At 35.4% G+C, this 7,208-nt stretch overlaps 1 pseudogene; it reads left to right on the top strand.

Annotated features, from left to right (window-relative positions):
- Window positions 1–2,423: 2,423 nt before the first annotated feature.
- Window positions 2,424–3,035, top strand: LOC116625337 (annotated as a pseudogene).
- Window positions 3,036–7,208: the final 4,173 nt, after the last annotated feature.

The following is a 7,208-nucleotide window of genomic DNA, read 5'->3' as shown; positions in this document are numbered from 1 at the left end:
TTGGGAAAACTGGACAGCCACATTCAAAAGAATGAAGCTGGACCATTTTCACGGTACACAAAAATAAACTCAAAATGGATTAAGGACTAAATGTGAGACCTGAAACCATAAAAGTCCTTTCAGAGAGCACAGGCAGTAATCTCTCAGACATTGGTGGTAGCAACATTTTTCTAGATGGGTCTCCTGGGGCAAGGGAAACAAAAGCAAAAATAAACTATTGTGGACTACATCAAAATAAAAAAAAGTTTCTGCACAGTGAAGGAAACAATGAACAAAATTAAAAGGCAAGCTACTGAATGGGAGAAGATATTTGCAAACCACACATCTAGTAAAGGGTTAGTATCCAAAATATATAAAGAACTGATACAACTCAACACCCAAAAAACAAATAATCTAATTACAGTATGGGCAGAAGACATGAACAGATGTTTCTCCAAAGAAGACCTATAGATGGCCAACAGACAGATGAAAAGATGCTCAACATCATTCATCAGCAGTGAAAAAGAAATCAAAACTACAATGAGATATCACCTCACACCTGGCAGAAGGCTAAAATGAAAAACACAAGAAACAAAAATGTGGTGAAAAAGGAACCCTTTTGCACTGTGGGAATGCAAACTGGTGCAGCCACTGTGGAAAACAGTATGGAGATTTCTCAAGAAGTTAAAAATAGAACTACCCTATGAGCCAGCAATACTGGGTATTTACCCAAAAAATACAGAAACACTATTTCAAAGGGATACATGCACCTTTATGTCCTTATGCTTATTGCAGCATTATTTACAATAGCCGAAGTATGGAAGCAGTCCAAATGTCCATTGATGAATGGATAAAGAAGTGATATGTGTGTGTGTGTATGTGTGTGTGTGTATAATTCAGCAATGCAAAAGAATGAAATATTAACATTTGCAACAATATGGATAGAGGTAGAGAGTATAATGCTAAGTGAAGTAAGTCAAAGAATATACAATATGATCTCATTCATATGTAGAATTTAAGAAATAAACGAGCAAAGGGGAAAAAGAGAGACAAACCAAGAAATAGACTCTTAACTGTAGGGAACAAACTGATGGTTACCAGAGGTGATGGCAGTGGGGAAATGGGGGTAATAGGGGATGAGGATTAAAGAGTACATTTAATCATGATGAAAAAAAATTTTAATGGTGTTTAAAAAAAAATTCTAAACTGATGACCCAGTAATTCCACTATTAGGTATATACTTGAGAAATCAAAACATATGTCCACACAAAAATTTGTACAAAGATGTTCAAAGAAGCATTATTCATAATAGCCAAAAAGAGGAGACAACCTAAATGTCCACCAACAGATATTTGGGTAAACAAATTGTGATGTCACTGTACAATGGATTATTATTTGTGTTAAAAAAGAAAGGAAGTTCTGATATATGCTACAAGATGGATAAACCTTGAAACATGCTAAGTAAAAAACTGGTCAAAAAGACTATATATTATATTATTCCTTTTTTATGAAATATCCAGAATGTACAAATTCATACAGACAGAAAAATAGATCAGTGACTGAGGCTAGAACAGGGATGAGGGCTGCAGCAGGAGTGAGGAATGACTGCTAATGAGTACAGGGTTTCTTTCTGGGATGTTAAAAATACTTTCAAGTTACATTGTGGTGATGGTTGTACAACTCTGTACTGAAAACCACTAAACTGTATACCATAAATAGGTGAATTTTATGGTATATGAAATCTATCACAATAAAAACTGTTTAAAAATGAAAAGAAAAAGGAAGAGAAGAGTAAGAAGCAGTCCAGCTACCCTACTGGAAAAGACTAAATGGAGAGGGCACATGGAGAGAAGCAGCCCTGGAACTACATGTGGAAAGAGAGACGTCCTGCCTTCCCAGCATTAAAATCAAGCCTTTAAATAACTCCAGCCCCAGCCATCAAGTACTGCAACTGTACAAGAGAACTTGAGAAAGATTAGCAGAACTGCCCAGCTGAGTCAAATCTACACACAGAGCTATCAAATCTAATAAAACAAATTTTATTTTAAGCCACTAGGTTTGGGGGTAGTTTGTTATACATCAATAGATAACCAGAACAGCCATTTGGGAAAAGATACCATAGACTCCAGATGGGTCAGAGATTTAAATGCAAACCTGAAACAACACAAGTATTCGAAGAAAATATGGGTAAATCCTATAACCAGCATAAGGGGAAAAACTTTTCCAATTGTATTTCAAAATGAAGATCCAATAAAAGATTGATACATTTAATTACTTTTAAAAATTTAAGGGTTTGCAGGGCAAAATCTCCATTAATAAATAAAGGGGGAGACACTGCAGACCCAGGACCCAGAACTGCTCCAAGGAGGTGAATAATAGCTCTTCAAGTCTGAAATAAAAAAGACTTCAAGTCTTCAAGTCCAATAAAACTACATTGCAAAAAAATGGGGAAGAAACAGAATTGGAAAGAGTACAAAAAGTAGAAGAGGCAGATCCTGAAAACATTGTGGTGGACATGTAGTGAATGGGAAGGTGGAGTATTTCCTGAAGTGGAAGGGATTTACAGATGCTGACAGTACTTGGGAACCTGAAGAAAATTTTCATTGTCCGGAGTTAATTGAAGCATTTCTTAATTCTCAAAAAGCTGGTAAAGAAAAATATGGTACAAAAAGAAAACCTGTATCTGACAGTGAATCAGATGACAGCAAATCAAAGAAGAGAAGAGATGCTGCTGATAGACAAGAGGTTTTGCCAGAGGTCTTGATCCTGAAGGAATAATTGATGCCACAGACATCAGTGGAAAATTAATGTTTCTCATGAAATGGAAAGATTCAGATGAGGCAGACTTGGTGCTGGCAAAAGAGGCAAATATGAAGTGTCCTCAAATTGTAATTGCTTTTTATGAAGAGAGACTAACTTGGCATTGTCCAGAAGATGAAGCTCAATAATTGTGTTGTTTTTTATATATATTATATGTAAAATCTAGGTCTTGGTTTTTGGGTTTATTAGTGTGAAGAAATAACATTCTAATGAAAGTCAAGTTTGATATGAAGTAGTATTGGGGGAGTTGTTGGGATGTTTTTTGCATCTAGAGCACAGTTAGCTTGAACAAATAAAAGCTTTCCTTTATCAGAAAAGAATATTTGCGATCATGGTATATTATTCTCCTGCATTAGAGAACACCTTTTCTAAATGTTGAGGGAAATCTTCATAATCATTACTCTATCAGAATTTTGTTTAACTTCCATATGCCTGAGGACCATTCTGGGTTTTTTGTTTGTTTGGAGTTTTTTTGTGTGTTTGTATACATAAAAATACATATGTAAATGGTTTTTTTTTTTTTAACATTCACCAAAACAAAAATAGCATTTTATAATCATGGATAAGCCTGTGTTTCTGGGAGGCCGTCATTTTCAGCAACCTAAGAAATCACTTGAAGTTAAATAGAAATTTTTCCTGAAGTCTTAGCCTTTCAAATTTTGCAACTAATTGGGCAATTTAAATATAATGTTTACATTATATTTAAATATATATATATAATATATTGGACAATTTAAAAGCAGCTGTATCAGAATCCATATCCCTATCTACAGTCGTATAAATGCAAGTTTATTTGCAAGATCACTGAATGGAAAATTTTATCACTACCAACAACTTCCCCACCCAAATGAGAAAACTAGACAAGTCCTGGTGCATTTTAATTAGGTAAGCAAAACTTACTTAAACTTTAAAGGTTCCTTCTAGTGAACCATTGCTTTTCAAGAAGTTGAAATCCGGGGCGCCTGGGTGGCTCAGTTGTTAAGTGTCTGCCCTCAGCTCAGGTCATGATCCCAGGGTCCTGGGATCGAGCCCCGCATTGGGCTCCCTGCTCAGCGGGAAGCCTGCTTCTCCCTCTCCCACTCCCCCTGCTTGTGTTTTCTCTCTCACTGTGTCTCTCTCTGTCAAATAAATAAATAAAATCTTTAAAAAAAAGAAGTTGAAATCCTTGTGTTGCATTGATTAAAAGGTCATGATTCATGGAATGTCTAAGACTTTGTTCACGGAAACCTAATCATAATCAGATGGTTAGAGATGTTGACAATTTAGGACCTACTGGAATAAATGGGTTAACAAACTTCTGTATTCTAAATTCTTTGACTTGCATGTTTTTCTTTACTCCAACTCATACCTTAGATGTAGCCTCAGTCTTCTCAGTATTTGAGTTACTAGTTCAGCAGAAACCAGGAAAAGCAATAACTTTGTAGTAATCAGAATGTTATCCAACTGTATATTGTTTACTTTATTGTAAATAATGGTAAACAGTGGTCAATAGTTTTTTTGGGGTTTTTTTGTTTTGTTTTGTTTTGTTTTGTTTACTCAGTCTCCATGCCCAGCGTGGAGCCCAGTGTGGGGCTTAAACTCAGGATCCTGAGATCAAGACCTGAAATGAGATCAAGAGTCAGACACTTAACTGACTGAGCCACCTAGGTGCCCCAATAGATAGTTTTATATTCCTTTAAAATAAATAAAGGGCCCTTGGGAATGAAATTTGTAACCTCCTTCTAAGCCGTTTCTGTGTTTAGGGCTTTGACTGTCAGGACATCTTTCCTTTTTCTCAAGTAAAATCCCATTACAAAGACAAAGATATTTCCATACCCTCTTGGAGGCTCTATAGTAACGGTGCTTCTTTGCATTGACTGTGGACTACATTACTACAAATAAACCTATACAAGAAAATGCTTTTTGGGGGCTCTGATTTAGTAGCAACTTGTTTATAATACAAATGTATGGTTTTATGTCTGCTTTGTGTGGGGAAGAAGAAGATAAAACTCTAGAGGAGGTGTGAAAGGTTTGCTTTCATAACCTTTCCTTGTTACTACTAGGTTGTGATCACATGCTAATTTGTCATTAGCAGCATGAAGTGAGCTCTCTTGTTTTCTGGTCCTATGTGATTTCTAGCAATACACCAATTATTTTTTAAAAATTCTACTCAAACCAAAGAAATGTGAGGGTTAGTTGAGGGGAGGACAATTAGTGGCGAACTCTGACTTGTATTTAACATGAATCCCCTTTCTCTTTCCCAGTGTTTGTTAGTCTCCAGGTCCTTTTGATTTTCTAATTTTTCTGAATGTAGCCTAGGAGAAAGTCCTGGTAGATCCTACTGAACTCAGAAGAAACTAGTTAAGCTAAGTCCCCTTAGTAATTAAAGGGTGTGCTGCAAATAATTTAGTAATTAAAGCGGGTGCTGACCAAACTTGGCTGGTCAAGTGTGATAACTCACAGTTAACATTTACTTAGTCAGCTTAATTCCAAGGTTGAGCATGAAATCTCTCTTTTTTGAATAGTATTGATTGTATTATCCTGATAATCTTGATCCATGATCAAGATTAAATCATGTTAATCCAATATATCTCTTTTAGGAGGTAAAACGTTATCATCTGGTATACACTTGACTTATTTTAGTGCCATACTCCTTTCCTTATAACTGAAAAGATATTCTAACTTCATCTCAGCAGATACTATGTGAGCTGCTTAACAGAAACATGTCCATAAGGAAGAAAATCTTACACATTTAATTCTGCTTGGGGGGGCACTGCAAAGCATTATGAACAGAAAGCTGAAATTTCATAATAAAGCCATTGTAGATACGGTGTCAAGATGCCGTTTTAATAATCCAAATTTTAATCATCTTCACCTGCCACATCATATTTTATTTTCTATTAGCCACACACCTCTGAAATGCTCACTAAGGGGCATTGGTGATAGAAACTACACCTGTCCTGATATGTTTGCACTGCCAGGATTTGATGGATCTTTGTGCAAAGATCGCCATATGGGCGCAGTCTCTCTATGGAACAAACTCTTTATGTGGCTACAGATATGAACTTAATAACATCTCTTGGCTGTGGAGTCATCCTTCTCAAGCAGTTTGTTTGCATTTTTGTTGTGTATCACTCTGAAGTAGGGTTTATACTTAAATGTACTTTAGATGCTAAAATAATTCATGTTTGTATCCCTCTAGTTCTATTACCATATGCTCTTCTTTGTAACTTTAAGACTACTTGCAAATGTCAGGTACAGTGTTTAGAAGGCATCCATCTCCATCTGTATAACAAAGAGTAAGTAAGGATTGGGCATTGTGATTCATCCAGATAATTGAGCATAAGCCAAAACTCCAGTGGGATGGAGAGTAAGACTATAGCCCATGACTTGGATGAAATAGGAACCTTATATGAAGTGCTCCAATGACATGGACTAGATTTTCCTAGAGAAATAAGATTTAGTGTCAAAGTGTTACCTCTATGTTTTTAGAAATAGTTTGACAATCGCAGTTTATGGATTATTCTAGTATGCTTGCCTCTCCCTCTTCCATTTCCCACATTTGGGCTTTTTTTTTTTTTTTTTACTGTTACTTAAACCTAGGAACAGCATTTATATTCAGCAAATATTTTTTTGAGCAGAAGTTTGAGACAAGTTTGTCAAAAAAAAAAGACATAATTTTTTCTCCATGTTAATATTTATGAAACCAATTGCTGAAGGGGATTTGGGATTATGTCTGACTCCTGGTTCCACACAATTTATATACTATCTGATCTGTTTATTCTCTAATGCATTTTTATTTTTAAAGTTTACTTCAAGTCATTAAATATCTGCATTAATTGAAAAATGGAATTTATTATTCAGTAACTCTGTATCTTAAAGTTTCTTTCTCCTCTGTTTGTTTTAGGGAAATCAATGAGTTTATTTTTTTTTAGCCAGCGTTGTTCCACCCTGATATAGCATTATAACTAGTGATAGCTGGAATATATTCAATTCCAAGTGGACCAGTGTCATTTTTCTGTACAGCAGGAGTGAATAAGATTAACTGTAGATTAGCCAGAAGGAAAATGGCTTTGTGTTTTACCTTTGTAGCAGACTCTTGGAAGGTAATTAATTTGATATTGTTATCTGTAAGAAATAGAATAAAGCAGGATGAAGCATGTACGTTCAAATGTGTAGCTGACGGCATTCTTAAAAGCAGAAAGTGCTAATTTTTTACTTTTAAAAAAATCTGGAAGAGGGCCCCAAATAATTCAGGGAAAGAAGAATGATGTCCAAGTAAAATCACATGACTAAGATAATTCCAGTGAAACCCAGGAAGAACCGCATTAGTGATAGTCTATAAGTATATACAGTACTTTACAATAGGTTGATTGCACTAAACAAAGAAGAAAATCCTTTCTCTGAGGAGCTTACAATCTAAAGATACA

This window comes from Phoca vitulina, unplaced genomic scaffold (assembly GCF_004348235.1).
Source record: "Phoca vitulina isolate PV1807 unplaced genomic scaffold, GSC_HSeal_1.0 scaffold77, whole genome shotgun sequence".
Lineage (NCBI taxonomy): Eukaryota > Metazoa > Chordata > Mammalia > Carnivora > Phocidae > Phoca > Phoca vitulina.
This window is presented reverse-complemented; position numbering and strand designations above follow the sequence as displayed.